The following is a 21,533-nucleotide window of genomic DNA, read 5'->3' on the forward strand; positions in this document are numbered from 1 at the left end:
AGGTCTTTGCATTTTTCCCTATTAAATTTCATCCTGGTAGATAACAGATGTGGTAAAAAGTTCAGAAGGAAGCCTGCAAAACATTGGCTAGAGTCTTTTGTAGTAGATTTATGGGAGAGCAAGGATGAGATTTGCACAGGATGAAGTGTGGATAGGTTGTAATCTGCACCAATGTCAACAATATTCCTATCAAAGAGGTAACGGATCAATCAAAGACTTGAAGAAGTCAGAACTTGATTGCATTCAATTTGGCCCAATGTTCTAAACCACTGAGATTTTCCTGTATTCTGGTTTTGTCTACCAGCATATTAGCTATCTCAGTTCAAAATGCCCCTCCTCCTATATATAATAAGTCTATCAACAAACATATTAAATCTTTACTATGGTAAGTACTAGGGATATAAAGAAAAGCTAAAAAAATAAAGAAACAATTTCTGTCCTTAGTGGGTTTACTTTCTAATAGGGGAGGCATTGTGTATATAAATAAGTACATATAAGATACAGAGTAAATATAAGGTGACTTCAGAGAGAAAGGCAGCAGTGACTAGGGGAACTGGGAAAAATCTAAAGAAGGAGACATTTGATTTGAATCATGAATAGTCAGAGGTTCTGAAAGGATGAAGTGGTGTGTGTGTGTGTGTGTGTGTGTGTGTGTGTGTGTGTGTGAGAGAGAGAGAGAGAGAGAGAGAGAGAGAGAGAGACACACACACAAAGAGAGGGAGAAACAGAGGCAGAGACAGAGACAGAAAGAGAGATTAAGGGGGACACAGAGCAGCAGAGACAAAGATAAACAGAGAGATGTTCAGAACATACCAAGTTTTCTCTTGAGCCTCAAGGCAGCTGACACAAAGGGTGACATTTGAAATATGGAAATCACATCCACAGTAAATAAGATATTGGGCATGGAATAAGATAATTTTTTTCCTGCCCATCTATACCTTGAATTCTAGAAAGTACCCAAACACCTATAAAGAGAGACATTTTAATGGCTTGTTTTTACATCAGTTCAAAATTTTGAATTGATATAATAGGGAGCAACACATGTATGAGAGGAAGCATTTTGGAGGAAATGAGAGCGGGTGAGATTATCAGCATCAAAGCTGCTTTTGTGTTTGTTTGCTTTGCTTTGGTTTACTTGTTTCTAAGGAGTGGGGCAGAGAAAGAAGGATGTGAGATCTCTAGCCCCAAGGAAATTGGATCCTAGATTACTCTCTTACTTAGAGACTTAGTCTTGCTTCTGCATTGACAATATCTTCCAAGGAGCGTGTTTCATGGCCAATGCCACAGCCAAGAAATAAGCAGGCTTCTCTTTGCCTCAGCTTAAGTGGACTAGGCAGACCTCCTAATCTAAGGCAACAGGGTCAAGAAATAGCAATTTATGCTTCCTCTTTTTGTCCAAGCATTTCAAAAAGGAAAACAATTTTAAATTGTGTAACACTTTGCTCATTATTTTTATTTATTTATTTGCTTGCTTATTTATTTAATACATTCATTTATTTATTTGTTTGTTTATTGGCGGGGGAGGGGGGGATTACACAGGAAAGGCTTAAAGGCAAGCTTAAAAGGAGAACTTATTTTCATCTTATAACTAGCTAACATTAATTCAGAGGGACAAGGTCCTGGAATGGAATTGTAGCATGGGCTAGACACGAGTCTGTCTTCAGAACAGCCACTCTGTGGCTGCCACCTTTAAGGGGCTGACTTTTGCCCTTTCCCTGTGATATCTTGGTTTTCTCATCTGCCACTTATTGAGATCCCCTTCTTTAAAAGCCTAAGAGCCACTTCCTCCATGTAGCCTTTCCTGATTCCCCAAGCTAAAAGTAAGTTTTCCTCCTCTAACTTCTTCTCTTGGCAATTTGTCTATAATTCCCCTTTACTTTTTATCATGATTTACTCTACCTTATGTTTATTTGTGAACAAAGCATCATCAGTATAGAGATTGACAGGTCTTTAGAGGTCATTTAATCCAATCTCCTCAGTGTATACATGAGGAAACTGAGGCTAGGAATAAATAACTTGTTCAAGGTCACATAGATCATAAGTGACAGAGACAGGATTAGAATCCAGGATGACTGACTCCAAAACCTGCTTTTTTCTTCTACTTCTTGTAGCCTCACATCAGACTTCATTTTTTTTAATATTTGTATCCATAGTACCTAGTCTGTTATACATAGCAAATTACAGTATTTTTATTGTTAAATCTAGAGTGTTTTACTTCATAGAAAAAGATTGGTTTGGTTAATTAATCAATATGTATTAATTAAGTACCTTGTATGTGTTGGGCTCTGAGTTAGGCACTGGGAATATGAGTATAAAGAATGAAACCTTACTTTCTAGTAAGGAGTTTGTCTTGTTTTTCTTCCATTGGGAGACAATAAACACATATGAAAAATATATACTGAAAATATATATCATAGTTATACAAAATACATAAACATGTACACATATAAATATGTATTTATATATAATTTATAAATACATATATATTATATAAATATGTATTTATATACAATATATAAATACTTATATATTATATAAAATATGCATAATATTTATATATGTTATAATATATTATGTATAAATATATAAACTATATGATATATAAATATGTAATATATTACATATAAATATAAAGGGGGTAAATCAAAATAATATACATATAAAGTAATTAAATAAAGGTAGCTTGGGAGCATTTGATAGGATCAGGAAAAGAAAGAAGTTGGTTCTTGGGATGTATTATAAGGGATGAGAGGGACTCTGTGAGATAGAGGTAAGGAGGGAGTTTATTCTGGATGTGAGGAATGACTGAAGCAAAAACAGGGGAATGGGGGATGGAATTTTTTGTGTGAATAACAGAGAGATGGCTAGTTTGACTTGGTCACAGAGTTTGGGAGGGGAAGTAGTAGACAAAGGCTAGAAAAAATAGATGTCCTTAGCTTGGTCAAAAGGCACCACAGGCCGGTAGGGACCTCCAGGGCAGCAGGGTAACTTCATAAGCTATTGCATCAAATGAGAGATACCATCAAGAACACAATCAAACCATTTGGTTGTACTTCTGGAGAAACTATCCCTTTGTCATGGAGATCACATCCTACGTCTCTCAAGGGCACTTAGCAAAACAAATATATATTGGCCATCATTTGTACTAAATTTCATTTTGTTCACATACAGTAGTGAAAGTTATGACTATATGAATATGACTTGAAAATAGGAGGCAATATAACATAGTGGATGGCTCACTTGCAATCAGGGAGACCTGGATATAGGCCCTGCTTCAGACATTCACTAGATGGGCAATTCTGGGTAAGACATTGCATCTTTCTCAGCCTCAGTTTCATCATCTATAAAATGGGGATGATATTAATTCTTAACTTACAATGACCAAATCAGATTGTTTTTGTATTTTTCAATACATAAGTCAAATACCTAAGTTCAATACAGGACTCAAAGACTCACATATACTCAAAATCTTAAGTGTATCTATGATATCATGAATTTGGATAATTTCTCCAATGATGCAGGTCATAACCTGTACATGTTTGCCCATTCTGTTCAACTTTTTTCATTGTCCTCTTATAAGTTTGACAGAGGGGGTATACCCCACATGCTAGACAATTTCCTTTTAAATCTTAAAAGCACTATGATATTAGCTATCAAATATATTTTCACATAGTGAGATGCTATCATTTAGATTCAGATTCATGAACAGGGTCAGAGAGGGTGATGGGCTGTGGCATGGTTTGGAAAAGGTAGTATCCCCCTAGGTGGGAACAAGTTAAGAGATTGCTAAGAGGTGCTAGAATAGGGGTGGCCAGGTAGCACAGCAAGTAAGAGTACCGGCCCCAGTGTCGGGATGACCTGGGGATCGAATCTGGGCTCAGATACTTAGCACCCACCCAGAAACACCTGGCCATGTAACCTTGAGCAAGTTACTTAACCCCAATTGCTTTAAAAAAAAAAAAAGAGGTGCTAGAATAAGGACATTAATGCAGGCGGAATGGAAGTCAGAGTGGATGGTGGTCCTTTATCTCTTCCTTGCATAGATGGTGGAATATGGGTGTAGACAAGGGGTAGAAAACATGTGACCTCGAGGCTACATGTGACCCTCTAGGTTCTCAAGTGCAGGTCTTTGATTGAATTCAAACTTCCCAGAACAAATCACTTTAATAAAAGGATTTGTTCTGTAAAACTTAGTTAGACTCAGTCAAAAGGCCACACCCAGGGATGTAGATGGTCACATGTGGCCTCCAGGCTTAGGTTCCTCAACTCTAGTATGGACCCTTAGACTCCCGGTTATGTTAGATTTTTTTTCTAAAATAATTTTCCCCTCTTTTTATCATAATAACAAGTGATAATTTTCTGGATAGATGAGGGGGAAAGGAAAGATTGTCTAGATAAATAGATGTAGCTATAAAAATAAAGATAGAAAAATAGATGTCACATATATGATATCTATATACAGATATTTGTATTTATGTATGTATATGTGTATATATGTATATAAAATATGTGTGTATGTATGCGTGTGTGACTGTCTGGGTAAAACACATATATGTGAATGTGATATAAAGGCAAAATATATAAACAAAAATTAAATTTAAAAAATAAAGTGTCTGGTGATGGTAGTATCTCTATAAAGGGGGTAAATGAATCATTCTGAATGTCAGTGTTATTTCATTGCTCAGTTTTAGTGTCAAGGAGTGTATCTGAAATAACTTACTATATATGGTCAACAAATATAAAACAAGACATTCTGCTCAGAGCTCTGTTCTTTGAAAGTTACATAGGTTTTATATTACATGAGCACTATATAATATTTTTCTAATATCTAAAGAATTTATAATTTTATAAATACAGATCATTGATGCTCACATACTTTTATGGATAGTTGAATGACTTGATAAGGCTAAAACATTTCATTATCTGTTCAGCAATACCTAAATTTCTCTCTATATGGGTCTCCCCGAACTTAGCTCAACTGGTCCTTCTTCATTCAAGTCCTTCTTCAATTCCTTCTTGTGGCCTGAAACTGGAAAACCTTTGATTATAGAGCATGTGAGGGCTATTCTAACTTAACCCAGAGAATACTACACAATGTGCATGGGGTGTGTGATGATAATTATAAAATAGGCATCAACATTTTATTATTCTGTCAAATGCCTCCTGCTAAATCCTGCATTCTAGATGACAGATGTGTTTCTGCATCTTAAGGGAACAACATTGTATGAGGGAAAAAATACACGCAAAAAAAATCTTATTTAGGAAGAAGTATTAAAAAATCACTTTTTCTTCTTAAGTAATGAATATGGAGTCTGCATTCAGCTCATCATTGCAAACTGCTGAGTCATTTGCCACTCGAAATGAATTGAGGGCTGTTAAAGGTTTTATAGAAGATTTCATTAAATATGTATTGAGCCGGCTTAAGATGGAAATTGTTATAAAAACTGGCACGAGTTCAAACAGCAAAACGTTTCAGTTTATGACGGAGATATTTTACTCCCTCCTGGATCCTGTCCTCCATTAGCCCATTCAAACTGGCGAGGCTACAGTAATCTGTATGGGGTACCATAATTGCTGTTGCTGCTTGCGTGGCTGGTCTGAGAGCCAACTAAAACATTGTGATTCTTTCCAGGTGGTTATTCTCCCGTGCAGCATTGCTCTCTCTGGGCTTTCTGTTAGTCTAATAGGCAGCAGCCTGGTCCTGTCCATAGGGATAGGATTTGAGATCATTTATGGTCAGGCTTAAAGTCAGCATGTGTTTCTGAGAGGAGGTTGGGGGAGAGTGTAATTTTGTTTTGGTGTACACCTGTGATTTCATCCCTATTGGGGAGCTTCTGGCATGGACATTCCTTCTGCCAATGCAAACTGGCCATCCATATGTGGTTTATACACTTAAGGACTTGTTTACAGTACTGAGCGTTTGTCTTATCTATCTCCACACAGCTAGTATGGGTCTGAGCAAGGGTTTGATGCTAGGGCAGATGCCTCTATCATCATCATACCCTACTGCAAATACAGATGCCCTCCCCCCAAATCTCTAGCTATCTATCCTTAAGAATTCAAGAAATAAACTCCTAGAACCAAAGTACAATAGTAGATAAAACTATTTCCTGTAATTGTTTGGACATGACCCTGTTCTATAGATATTAAGAATGATACTTTTCTTAGATCTTACCATTCCAAGATGTGCATAATCTCTAAGTTATATCAAATGAACATCAAAATATAGAGAATTATAAACATAGGAGAAAAAGCATAAACGCACATATACCATGTGGGAACAAGATGAACTACATACCATCCAGTTCAACCTATCTGTTGTTGTCCCCAGTAGGTTTCACTAATCTTAAGAAGATGGGATTAGGGGGGCAGTTTGGTGGTGCACAGAAGAGAGCACTTCACAGGCTCTGAAGCCAGGAGGACCTGAATTCAAATCCAGCCTCAGACACTTGACACTTACTAGCTGTGTGACCTTGGACAAATCACTTAACTCTAATTGCCTTGCCTTCCCCCTCAAAAAAAAAAAAAGATGGATTACATACTAATACTTATCTTCAATTATAAAAATAAAAATTATTTTAGTACCTTCACAATCATCTTCAAAACATTAAAGATTAAAAAAAAAACAGAATAGCTAATTGTCCCAGCACCACATCTATTTGAATACCACCAAACACTTGAGAACAATAACATGAGAATGAGGATGAAAAGGAAAGAAAATGGTTTCCACAAAAAACCACACATGTTTTCCAGACCACCTCCTCCTTCCCACCGATTGTTTATAAACTTAAGAATAAAAAAGTTATTGGGGGAAAAAAAAGGGAGGAAGAAAAGTTGGGAGGGGATATAAGGCATGAGAAATCCAATAAAGAAATTAGGAAGAGGAAGTGAAATCAGTAGTTGATTAAAATCTAGTCATCCACGATTGGCACCTGAAGTGCTAGTCACTGAGTCATGAAAAAGGGCAGCCATGAGTCTGATGGAAACTCTCAGATGCTTTCTCACGAGATTTCTTCTCTGTCACCACATCTGTTGACTTTACTTTTAAAACATTTCTCCCCATCAACTGAGAAATAACTTGACAAATTATGGTATATTAGTACAATGGCTACTATTAGTATACAAATAATGATGCAAGAAAGTTTCAGAGAAATCTGGGAAGACTTGTATGTATTGATGCAGTATGGAGCGTGTAGAAGCAGGAAAACCATTTATGTAATAACAGCATTTTAAAGACAAACTTTGAATGACTTAACAATTCTACTCAATGCAATCAACAACCATAATACCAGAAGACTGATGATAAAGCATGGAACCTATCTCCTGAGAGAGAGGTGATTGATACAGTGTATAAAATGAGACATAATTTGGGGACGTGACCAATGTGGGAATCTGATTAGTATGATTATACATATTGGTACTAATGTTGTTTTGATTATGAAGAGAGAGAAAACAGATTTTGATTAACTGGGGGAAAATGTAATTACCAATTTTTTGTCACAAAACTTTTCTCAGCTTCTTGTTTGGGTGCCTTATTGGGGGTTATTTCTGCATTCTTCTCACTGACACCTGAATTGCCACCTTCATAGAGCCTTCTCTTGACTATCATGTTCCTTCAATGTCCAACATGTCTGGTCTGCTGAACAGTGAATTTGTGAACAGTCAGAAAAGGGACAGATTGATGTTGATGTTGGCTGGAGTTTATAGATAAGTTTTCATGGAGGAAATGAAATATGACCTGGAGTAAGCTTAGTATAGTGAAAAGCACACTTTGAATTCGAGTCAGAAATTTGAGATCAAATTCCCACTTAGTTACCTATGCGTGATCATAGGAAAGTCACTTCAATTCAACAAAAATTTAAAAAATATATCTATTATGTACAAGGAACTATGCTTATTCCAGGGAAACAACATACTACTATAGGGGTCTGTAATATTAATGGGATATAAGATCTTCCCTGCCCATTGATAGATCTCAGGTGGAGCCCATTAAAGGAAGCTTGCTCAGGGGAGGCTTGCTTGTAAGAATGCTTTCACCCCTTTTGCTAATTTCTAATTAGGCACTGATGCCTTTTGGCTCTGAGAAATGTATATATATATATATGCAGAGCTGGTATTTTGCTTTGGGAACTTGCTTATGAGAAGGATCTTGTGATTTCCTGGTGGAGGTTCTGAGAAACCATATGTTCAGAGCTCCCCAACTGCTCAGATATAAAGACTCTCTCAATCCAGCCATGTATGTAAAGGGTATAATTGATTCAGGAAGTCAGATCTCTGTCTGTTGGTCTTTATTTCTCTGCTTGTATTTTCTCTGAAGTAGAGGGTACTGACTTTTCCCCTGAACTAGTGAATGTAATTTAAAAATATTGTTGACCCTTTAACAGCTATCTTTTCTAGTAAAGCAGATCTAAGAACCTATGCTAGCAGCCATCCTGTGTATGCCAGTGTGGTTGGCACTACAGGGTTCCCAATGCAGCATGTACAGAAATAGGTAAAGTAAAAGGATAAAGATAATTTATGTGAGAGATGATAGGCAGGAGCAGAGGAAAAAAGGAGGAATCCAGGGAGGATTTCCTGAAAAATTTGGTGCCTGAGCTGATCCTTGAAAGAAAACAACAGTTTTAAAAAGTGGAAATAGTAAGGAAGAACATTTTGGACACAGTAGAGAGCTTGGAAAAATTCATGAAGGTGAGATATAAAATGTCCCATTCTGAAATATCTAATAGTCATATGTCTTGAACTTATACTGTGAAGGGGAATAGTTTGGGGTTTCCTTCTTTGTTAAATGAGGAGATTAATCTGGTCTCTTTCAATTATAAACATCTATGGTTCCCTGTGAAATAATCCTAAACTCACCAACAGGTTGTTTAGGAAATTCTGCTAAGACCTTCTATGTTAAATGCTTTTATTGTCCATGTTCCCTGCTTTTCAAAAGCTTACTTGGTAAGGGGAAGGGGACAATCTTTGTTCACTTGAAGCAAGTCTTTGGATAATAACTCTAGATCTAGAATGCTATTTAAAGACCAAAATCTTTGATTCATAAATCAAATCCGCAAGTGGCCCCAGATTCCCCTTGTTTTATAGATAGACGAGGGAAGTGAAGCCCACGTTGATTTAAGTGATTTGCCCAAGGTCACATAAGTAATCTAAGGCAGAGATGATTTGAAACAACCAGATAATAAAGACAATTTGTGGGAAAAATTAATAATTTGTAACCAAGTGTCCAAAACAGACAAAAAAAGAAGAGAAAGAACCAGCATCTCAGTATTGGCTTTGTTATCAGGGAAGGCTTCATGGAGGAGATGGGTTTTAAGATGCACCTTTGAAGGACTAGTAGATTTAGGATGCACTGAAAGAAATTAGGTGTTAAGGATGAATGGAAAGTATTCATGGTAGGATAATGGGCTGTGATGATTTGGGTCTGACTAGATTGTCCCAGCTGAGGATATGTTATAGATCTTGGTAATTAAGGTCAAATAGTTGAGGTTATCATCATCAAATTTCACATTTATATAACTCTCTAAGGTTTGCAAACTGCTTAACATATTTGCAGTACCTTATTTGCATACCCTATTTGATCCCTATGACAATCCCATAAAATTGATTATCCCCATTTTATTGATGAAGAAACAAAAGTTAAGAAGTTAAGTGACTTCACCAACATTACACAGTTTAAGTAAGTGACTGGGGTAGGATTTGAACTCAGATTGCCCTGACTCCAATTCAGCACTCTATCCAGTGTGCCACCTGGCTGTCCCAAGGTAATGAAACATGAGATACATAATGCCACTTGTATTGACCTTTGCAACAGGGCTTCTTCACATAGCCTGGATGCTGTTAAATCCAGTGACTTAGTCAATGGGAGAAACTTTAGTGGTTTCAGCTGGGGAGGATCTCTCAACATCCCCATCAATCACAGGAGGTTTTCGATGGGGTTGGTGATGTAAGCTGAACTCCTAGTGCAAATTACACTTCAGTATTCACATGGATGCTATTTTTAGCCTGTACAATATATGATTTTCTCTCAAGGACAAGGGGATTGTTCATAAACTATGCATAGGTCATGATGGTGCTTAATGGAGAAATAACCATTTGTTAACAGAGCATTAAATGTTTAATAGTCCATTAGCATAAAACCTTTTTTTAAAAGTTGGGGATATTTTCCATTATAGATTTTATTCCACCAGCTAGAGGAATGCTGCACTGTTGAAATTCATAGTGGTTCCTAATCTTTTGACCCTACCAGAGTCTAGTAGGTTTGTCACCTCATTCTTCTGAAATGTCAGGCCTAATCACTTGATAATTATCAGTTAAACAGTTCACAGTACCTCTTCATGGGCCCTTTGCATAAACATTTAGAACAATTAGTGACTGAATCCCATTTGTGATCACAAAATACAATATGGGAGAGGAAGGAATATCCATCCTTGCTAAAAAATAGAAGAGACCTTTGAAAAATTATAGATATTGCACTGTCAGAGATAAAGAGAGAGAAGCCAAGAACTCCTAGGTCTTGGGTCTGGCATCTAGTATTGAATCACTGGACATTGTCAGATTTATCCTCTCTACCTCTAAGCCAGAGAAAATGAAAGGAAGAAGGTTGATTTTTTTTTTAAAGAGGGTTGCAGAGTTATCTAGAGCTCTGCCAATCACACTATAAAGGAGCCTGAATTATTGAGCTATAAAGGAAAAAGTGCAAGATCCTAGGAGAGTCAAATCCTCCATTCCAGTGTGACCAGTTTGAACAGGAATCTTTGGGGTTCCAAAGATGGGGAAGGCAGCTATGAGACGGGCAGCCAAGACCAAGAGAAAGGCATTCTATTCAGACCATTTTAAGAGGTGGCATTACTTAATGTTTAGCCAATCTGAACCCTTCTTATCTTCCTCTAGGTGGGTAATATTATATTTTTCTTTATAAAAATATTGGTATCTTTTGTTTTTACATAACTTTCCTTTCTGATTGTATCCCTCTTACCTTACCTTCATATAAAGGTAGAGATCCTTGTAGCAAACCTTAGAAACAAAAAGAGGGTGAAAAAAGAAAGAAATGGGATGGAAGGGGAAAGTAGTTCAGCAAATCTGATCAGTTAGCTGGTACAGTGGAAGAGGGAGCAGAGTCTGGAGTCAGGAAGATTGATCTTCCTGAGTTCAAATCTGGCCTCAGACACTTACTAACTGTGTGATCCTGGGTAAATTACTTAACATTTCTCATCTGTAAAATGATTTGGAAAAGGAAATGGCGAACCAACCCAGTATCTTTGCCAAGAAAAGCCCAAAAGGGGCCATGAAGAGTCAGATAAGACTGAAAACAACTGAACAATAAGCAAATTTGACCAGCCCATTAACTATTTCTGACAACATATGCCCTGTTCCATACCCATTGTCCTCCACCTCAGCAAAGAAGAGAGAGTAATGTATGCTCTCATCTGGAAAGCCTTTATTCTTTTCTATAAGACTGTTATCATAATATGGTCCTCAATAGTGAAGAAGGTATGCTTTCTGAGTCAAGACACATGAGATGATGCATGGCTTGGGTCATGTGACTTATAATAAATGTCTTGTGTCTCTTTGAAAAATTGGTCACTGCCTCAAAGAAAAAAAAATGGAATAAAATAGAATGGTAGAGAAACTGCTATACATTTTCTTCCCAATGAAACCTGTTTCCATTTTACAAATGTTCCCACATGCTTTGGAACGAGAGTACTTCAGAAAGATCAATAATAATTAGAATAGTGGGAGAAAAAAATCTCAGATCAAAAATTAAAGTTGCCCTTTTAAATTAGACTAAGTAATGATAAGTAATAGATCTTAGCATCATGGAATTTTAGAGCTAGAAGTAGGCATAGAAATTATCCAGTCCAATCCCCTCATTTTCTAGATAAGGAAACTGAGGCTCTAAATGAGTTAACTTACCCAGAGCCACACAGCTAGCTAGTGCCTAGACTGTAAACTATTTTTTTAATTCCTGGGAGCAAGTCCTCATTATATTTCTGGTTATCAATAACAATCAGAGTAATAATAGTTACATTTTCCTTACAATGACCAGAACAGCTTGAGGTCATTTGGCATTTGAGATGTAGAGAAATTGATACAAATCATGCTATTAAAATGTGAGTATGCTATAAATAAAAAATAAGAAAATATTAAAAATACTGAAAAATGGTAAAGTGGAAGCTTTGGGACCAATATTCACCTTTTCTAAGGCTAACTAGAGATGTGTTTAATTAACACCATTGCTACAATAATAATGTATAAAAGCCAGCTACTTACATTTGTCATATTGACAAAATGAGGCATGTGCTGGTGCATGAGGCATTCTGCAAATACATTATTCATGCACCTGATACATCATAATATCGTTTTTACGTTTTTTTGTATTAATCTTTCTTCACTTCAAATGCAGAATGATTCCCTTAGCACCATGATAAGGCTACAAATATGAAAGTGCTCAAGGCAAAACATGAAAAAGTTAAGATACTCATAATAATAATGATAATTTAGATTAATAATGAACTTATTGGTGACTGTTGAGTTTATAGGGATATAGAGTTTGGGTACACTCATGTTTTGAGAAAACGTTTCACATTTACTCAATGCTATGTATTCTAATTAAACCTTAGGTAGAGGTAAGATTTATATGAAAAGAGAGTCCTGGCATTAAAGCCCTATTAAAAAAAAGTTAAACAATTTTGCTACGTAATCATATTCCCATTTAGATGACCTCAGTAGGTATAAAGTTAATAACTTGCTGAGATGAGTGGGTGATAGTACTTTGGGGAAGAAAGCTGTAATCAGGTCACATTTCTTTGTCAGTTTTCTCTTTTCCTTTTAAAAATGATAGCTAACATCTTTGAAGCACTTTATGGTTGGTAAAGTACCTAATATATGTCAACTCATTTGATCCTTACAAACACTTTGAGAAGTAAACGCTATTACTATTCCCCCCCCCCTTCCCCTTTATGAATGAAGAAACTGGCACTGTGCATTGTTAAGTGGCTTGAGTCACTTAAACAGTGACCAGAGTCAAACAGCTGTTAAGTGACTAAAGCAGGTATCTCCTCCTCTTCCTCCTTCATCTCTTCCTCCTCCTCCTCTTCTTCCTGCTTTCTCCCTCTCTCTCCTCTCTCCCTCTCATAGAGTAGAAACTCTTGTAACACTTCCCTCAGAAAGACGTTAGTCCCCTGGGTCTTGGGAATGCTTAACAATAGACCAAGAAGTAAATCGAATTCTGCCTTGGGTTTCATTTTAATAAGATTTATTAAGTAACTTTTATGTGCTACGCAATGGTGAAAGGAATTGAGATATGATTTCACTGGTAGAGGGAATATCAGATAGACACTCTTTACCAGGACAGCTCAGCACCTTCTGCACAACCTTTCCCAGAATTCCACAGCTGGTATGTGTCAGAGGTGGTACTTGAACCTAGATATTTCCAGATTTGAAAGCCACTGTCTATCCACTAGGCTATGCTGCTTCTCTGTGGCACCAGAGAATCAAAATTTAAAAATGAGACCAACCCTCAAGGAGCTGACATTCTATTGAGGGTGGGGTGGGTGGGACACAATATGTATACAAGTAAGTAAATATAAGATACCTCCAGGATGGAAAAATCTTTGAATGTTGTGGGGAGAGAGGATCAGAGAAGGCTTCATGGTAAAGGTGGCCCTTGAGTTGACCTTTGAAAGAAGAGAAAAATTATGAAAGGTAGAGAAGAGGAAGTAATGAAATCTGCATATAGGAAATTGATAATACCAATAGAGCAATGTGGGAAATAGAATATCAAAATGTACAGATAGATTGGGACAGATGGGATACCGAGAAAATAAAATAAAACAAAATAGAATAACTTCTATATATTCCGTATTTTGAAGTTATAATGTGATTTAGAAAAAAGATATCATATTGTTCTTCTGAACTTTACAAGCAAGGTAAGGAAGGACTTCTTTCAGACATGAAAAAACTGAGGCTGAGAACTTATCAGATTTGAAGGATCAAAACATTGGAACTGGAAAGGACTTTGGATATCATTAAGTCCCCCTCACTTTCTCAATGAAGAAACTGAGATTCAGAAGAATTTAATAACAAATCCAGGAACATACAGACAGCAGACAGACATCTGAGGCAGGATGAAAACTCAGGTCTTGCTGATGAAGTCCAGTCCTCTATACTCTATGTCTCTTAGATGCCCTATGTCAAAGTCAGGGGAGGATCTTAAACCCAGAGTTTCTGATTTCAATTCCAAAATAGCACCTGAACTGGGAGGTAAATGCTATACCTATGCATGGGATGATGGGATAGTTTAGCCCTCACCTCCCATGAGAAAACTTGACTGAATTTTATGGACATTTGAAGGGAAAGTGTTTTCTTTCAGGCCTGAATTATTGAGATATTTAACTCAATTCTTCTCCACCTATGCCCTGAACATGAAAATATTGTTTTAATACTTGCAAAGTACTTTCAGATTCTTAATGGATGAATTTGGTCAACCCACCAAGGTAAGCCATTGAGGAAAGATGTTCTCTTCTCCCTAGCTATTTTGCCTTTATACAATCTTACAGTGTGCGAATGATTCATTGGGAGTGGGAGGAAGAATACACTGGGGTCTATGAGCAAATCAATAGGCATGTCTGAATTTGTAGACGACTTTGACTCCTCAGTGACCTTGTATGCAAGAATGCTATTGTCTCTTGCAATTCCATTTATAATAATAGAATGTGCACTGCATTTCCCTGCAATCAATGTATTTGCTGTATGTATGTAGGTATCTATGCACCTGTTGTTCAGTCATGTGTGACTCGTTTGACCCACTTTAGGATTTTCTTGGAAAAAATAATGGAGTGGTTTGCCATTTCCTTCAGCTCATTTTACAGATGAGGAAACTGAGGCAAACAGGGTGAAGCAACTTACACAGGGTCACACAGCTATTAAGTGTCTGAGATCAGATTTAAGCTTAGGGAGATGAGTCTGACTCCAGGCCTGACACTCTGTCTGCTAAGCCACCTAGGTGTCCTTACCTGAACATATCAGGCATCAATTAATCATGGGTTCATTATAGGTTCATATAGCTAGAAAGGACCTTTGAGGCCATCTGGTCTGACCTCCTAATTTATAGGTGAGGAACCTGAGGCACAGGGAGACTAAATAGCTGGTCCCAGGTCATACAAGTAGTTAGCGATGGAACTTGGATTTGGCCCTAATTCTGATTCCAAATCCAATGTCCTTTTCCACTGTGCCATTTTGAAACATTAAAAAAAACATAGTAGCTTAGTAAACTTACAAGCAAGTGTAGCGGCAAGCACCCCAAGCGTCCTCAGGGTTTGCAGCTACCACAGGTTCTTGGATCTGCTTTGTTAAAGGAAAGCAACTCAAAATGGGTTAACAAGCTTACTTTAATCAGTCAGACATATATCATTTACCTTGTTCAGGGGAAAAAGGTCAGCACCCCAAACTTCAAAATATACAGACAGAATTATCAAGACATTAACAGATCAAGTAGACAGCTTTCCAAACTGTCCAACCATTACTTCCATACCCAGTCAACATCTGGGTTTCCACATCTGGGTTTTTCAAAGCCGGGGGACTCTCAACAAAGGCTTCCCAGAATTCAGATCAAATCACAGAACACTTCTCAAAGTGAGTCCCCAAAACAAAGCTACACATCAGGGCTTATATAGCCTTCTCCTGGTTCAGAGAATGTAACAACCTTATTGACTCACTGGCCAATCAAAAAGTATCTACTGAAAACAAGCCTCCCACCCCAGGCTTCAGGTGCACTTTAGCCTAGGGGCAGGGAAGATCTTCCAAATTTGCATTCCCATTACATTCAGCCCCAAGATCTTTCATGCCCACAGCATAGACAATTTACTTTTGAATTAGCTCTGAACATTTCTTAGGTCACATTTTCAAAGTACAGAACTAAAGTTTACCAAAGTGGGCACTGGGCCTTAAACAAACACGAAGTACATACTGGTAGCATTATCACTTCAGTTCAAAACAAGAGTTCAAATAAAGTTGGGGGGGGGTGTCCTTCCCCTCACACAGCTCCAGACCCTGCTTCCAAGTACAGAGAGGGGGCTGGGCAACAAAACCAACAAGGTGGGGTCCCTGGGGATCCAAGGCACTTCATCCCACCCCCCATAGTCACAAGTCCATCCTCCCCCTGGGTCCCAAACTGTGGGATGCAGCCAGGAAACACATTCAGTGCCCCTGCTTTGCTGCTCAGTTCTTATCTTTTCCTGTGGCTGAATTCCGAACTCCTGGGCTCCTTCTCCTCCCGCAGGCGGCAGCCGCTCCTGGCTTCTGTCCAGGTCCCGATGCAGGCAGCTCACCATTCCTGCTCTCAGCTCAGCGAAGTCAGCATGCAGGCCATTCTTCTCTCTGGCTCCACAGAATCACAGCTACCACAACTGGGAAACAAACAATTATCCCAGTCCCCATACTTTCCTTTTACTCTGCAGATCCTGTTCATGACACCATTTTGTAGCAGCAAGCACCCCAAGCGCGTCCTCAGGGTTTGCTGCCCATACAGGTTCTTGGATCTGCTTTGATAAAGGAAAGCAACTCAAAATGGGTTAACAAGCTTACTTTAATCAGTCAGACATGTATCATTTACCTTGTTCAGGGGAAAAAGGTCAGCACCCCAAACTTCAAAGCATACAGGCAGAATTATCAAGACAGAAATAGATCAAGTAGACAGATTTCCAAACTGTCCAACCATTACATCCATACCCAGTCAACATCTGGGTTTTTTCAAAGCCGGGGGACTCTCAACAACGGCTTCCCAGAATTCAGATCAAATCACAGAACACTTCTCAAAGTGAGTCCCCAAAACAAAGCTACACATCAGGGCTTATATAGCCTTCTCCTGGCTCAGAGAATGTAACAACCTTATTGACTCACTGGCCAATCAAGAAGTATCTACTGAAAAACTAGCCTCCCAGCCCAGGCTTCAGGTGCACTTACCCTAGGGGCAGGGAAGATCTTCCAAATTTGCATACCCTTTAAAGCAAGGTAAGGAAGGACTTCTTTCAAAGACATGGAAAAACTGAGGCTGAGAAGTTATCAGATTTGAAGGATCATAGCATTAGAACTGGAAAGGACTTTGGATATCATTAAGTCCCCCTCACTTTCTCGATGAAGAAACTGAGATTCAGAAGAATTAAATGACTAATCCAGGGGCACACAGCAAACATCTGAGGCAGGATGCAAACTCGGATCTTGCTGAGGAAGTCTAGCCCTCTACACTCCACGTACTTAGATGTCCTATGTCAAAGTTAGAGGAGAATCTTAAACCCAGATCTTCTGATTTCAATTCCAAAATAGCACCTGAACTGGGAGGTAAGTGCTATACCTATGCATGGGATGATGGGATAGCTTAGCCCTCATCTCCCATGAGAAAACTTGACTGAATTTTATGGATATTTGAAGGGAAGGTGTTTTCTTTCAGGCCTGAATTTTTGGGTGATTTTCTTCTGATTTCAATTCCAAAATAGCACAAAATAGTAAATTTTGTATTTTCCTTCATTTTATTTTTAGTAAATGGACTGTCTGATCCAAAGTTCTGATTATTTTATTCTTTTCCAGGTTCCTCATGGTTGAGACTACCATTTGGATCCTCATTATGGCCTTGAAAAGGAAGAACACGATGGAAAAAGAGATAGGAAAAAAGAAGTTTGGAAGGAAGCAAATCAGCATTTATTAACTAACTACTCTGTGCCACTGTGCCAAGGTTTTTACAAATTTATTATTTGATAACTGAAAGATTTGTTTGCTTTTTTTATTAGCTCTCTGTAAGACTTGGAGTGTGTGTGTGTGTGTGTGTGTGTGTGTGTGTGTGTGTGTTGAGAATATGTGAAATGTATGTATTGGGGTCTTCCTCTAGGTTTCTGACTAGGTTGTTTATCACGTATCCCTTGCTGCTGCTGCGTGATCAATCTGCCTTCTTTTCTGCTCATAAATCTGTCTGATGGCCACCTTTACCTCATCTCTTATGAATCTCATTGTTAAAATGCTGAAAACTGCTCATACTCACATATAAAATCACAGATTTAGAGCTGGAAGCGGACTCAGAGACCCATTCTACAGATGAGGAAACTGAGACCAGAGGAAGTTTAATGACTTCCCCAAAGTTATGTAGGTGGATTCAGAGGCAATATTGAATCCAGGTCTTCTGATTCCAAATTTAATATTTTTCCTTCTGGACCATGAACTTTTCTAATGCCCTTTAATTCTCCAGGAACCATCGAATTTTATAATTCACATCACTTGGAAAATAATGGTGTTGTGAAGATGGACTTTCGTTTAAGGGAGAAACTCAATGGTTATTGAAAGAAAGGCAGTTTCCCAAAGAATGATACAGTACAGCTGTCAAGCATAGAAACTTATAAGAATAGAAACAATAATACTTTGAGGTTGGTTAAGTGTTATCTTCACAATAGTCATCTAAGGTCAGCAGTATAAGGACAACTAAGCTCATTTTACAGGTGGGTAAACTGACACTCCAAGTTACATGAGATGTAAAGTAATTTGCAAAACTTGAAGTACTATGTAAATGTCAGTTGTGATTATTAATATTATTAATCTTGTTGAATGACTTAAGACTATAGAGCTAGTGAATATGAAAGCTGAGATTGAAATATATCTATCACTTTTTTTTTCAGTTCATTCCATTTTCTTTCTTCTGCTACACACATACACGCAGAAATAATATCCATGTTTATAATTTTCTCTCTTTCACGTTCACTAGCTCTATAATCTTAGGCAAGTCATGTGTGTGTGTATTTCCCTCTCTTTATGTGTGCATGGATACATACACACATTCATATACACATATACATATTTATATGTACATGCACACAGATTAGATAGATAGATAGATAGATAGATAGATAGATAGATAGATAGATAGATAGATGATAGATAGATATGAGCCATAATCTCAATCTCTGTTAATTGAGAGACTTGAACTAGATGAACTCTGTAGTTGCTTCCAGCTCTGGACCTATGACCCTGGGATCTCAGGGTCTTGCTTTAATCTCAGAACATGGAATAAAGTGTTTAGGTTTTTGGCCTGGACTTAGTCATGATCTGTACTCTAAAGAAGGAATTATTCTAGATTTCCTGCTCACAACACAGATATTTCTTATTTTGCTTTCTGAAAGGTGGGGGAGAATTTGGGGTGGTGAGTGGGTACTGTTTTCCTTTCTACTGTTTAATTCCTTTGTAGGCTGAAAGGCAAACGGGGGAGGGTAGAGCTTTCTTTCACTAGAGCTTCTGACTCATTTCGACAGGTCTCAGGAGCAGTGAATTTATCTCCTCATTTCCCCATAGTCCAGTTAATATATTACAAGGTGAGAAGCCATTAGTCACGTTACTGAAATCTCTGGCTTGTGGTCTTTAGACAAAACTGGCCCCTCTGTGTACATGCCTTAGGTACAAAAACCGACAAGCACTGTGAGCATAGATTCAAATGGTCTTGTCTTTAACCCTTTTTTCCTCCAGGGTCACGATGAATGGAGAATGGAAGGTCTGAGAATGGGGATATTGTAAGTCCTTGAAAGAATGTCCTTGAAAGAATCTGAGGAACAAAGTTTCAACCTCAGTGATTTCAAGACAGTAACAAATATAAACAGAGGCTCAGCCATGGGATTTAGAGAAGCAGAATCCAGTCAGGACAGACATTTCTCCTGGACTGGAGATGTGTAGAGGAAGTTGGTACGAGGTTCAGCGCACACAGGTCTGCCCTGTGCCATGTCTTTTATCCCAAGGGAACTCCCAAACATGCTTCTTTGGCACAGAGGGCAAGGAGGTTAATGTCAATGTTACAACTGAAATACATTTTAAAAAGAACATTTGATGCTGGGGAGACAAGCCTGAGAATGTATGGAGCTTTGGGCTCCGAATGCTAGGACTGGAGCAGTTATGCATGATTATTCTACTTGGCATACAGACTGTCCCCTCTCAGGATGCCCCAGAGTGCTCTGGAAGGGCTCTTCATAGAAGTGGGAACATTGGTCCCATTCATGTACCTTGCAAGACCATCTGTCAGTTCCATGCTTATAGATGAGAGAGAGAAACCTTCTTCCCTAAAATGACAGTGCTTGAGCATCTCCCTAACTACTGGGAAGCTGGTGCTGAGAGAATAGGGAGGTGAAGGAAGTATTCTTTTCATCTAAAGACAAAAGAATTCCAGAACTAGTATATGAAGATATCTTAGTGAACCCATTTTTACATGTTGTAAATTAGATATCTTTGGAAATCAAGTTACCTCTTTCAAGCCTTCAAATTGTGAGGGGATGAGAAGATTGTAGATAATAATAATAAACTCATTGTCAACTCTGCTTTCCAATTCCTCCTACTCCCCAAAACTTTAGGTATTTCTCTGCTAACTTTCCAAAGTATTGAATATCATACTCAGAATCTTGGTACATAACAGTAAACTAGCAACTTTGATATAGTAAGGCAAAATTGTTTAGCACTATGAAAAAAGTATAAGTACATAATACAGACACATAGAATACTACATATATGTGTATATATATATACACAATGGATATATGTATACATATATGTTTATAGATTTCTTGTATACATACATGTGTATGTATCTAAACTTAAATATACATGCATGCACACATACACATATGTATATAGGTACATATATTGTGTGCGCAGTGAATAAATACACATATACACAGGTACTAAATATTGCACACATATGCATATATGTGCATATATACATACACAATGCAAACACATATATGCTTATGCACATGTACCTACCCATATGCATATGCACACATGTGTATGTGGATGTATGAGTGTTTTGAAAGGATTCTATATAGATAGAGATATCTATATATAGATATAAATATTGCTATATATAAACATCGATACATATATGCATATACACACAAACATAAACAAAGTATATGTGTGTATGTGTATGTGTACATACATATACACATACCCACATGTATGTATGAATGTATGTGTGTATGTATATCCTTGCAGAACACTGCATGACATCAAACAGCCTGAGAAGACATCTACAGGACAAGTGGGACAGATATACATAACTGCCCAATTCTGGTATTCATAGTCCAAATATACATATCTTATAAACACATGCTCAAAATTATTCTACAACAGGCTAAAAAGTCATCAGGTGATTAAAGCAGTATAAAACATTTACAAACCTGGCTTAGTTTCCAGAGTCAAAGTATAGGATGAGGTTTAGGTAGAAAAAGCAAAAACCCTCTAAGTAGCCCTTTAAGGGACTAAGATAAGTGGACTGCTTGGTGTTGTAATGTGAAATGCTGCCTCTAAGATACTGAGGATTAAAAATATGAATTCACCCCCAAATTTTAGGATTTGTAGGTACTTTTGGAGTTGGAGAGACTGTAAAGTAGAGATCGGTGATGGCTAAACAAATTGTCCCTGACCGCCTGAAGCTCCCAATTTATCAGGAATTTATACATGGGTTTGTTTAATTAGTTTGATTATTGGGTTTTATACTCTTCACTGAAGAACTT

Source organism: Petaurus breviceps, unplaced genomic scaffold (genome assembly GCF_028583685.1).
Source record: "Petaurus breviceps papuanus isolate PSGF00001 unplaced genomic scaffold, PetGlider_PUasm1.0 91133, whole genome shotgun sequence".
NCBI lineage: Eukaryota > Metazoa > Chordata > Mammalia > Diprotodontia > Petauridae > Petaurus > Petaurus breviceps.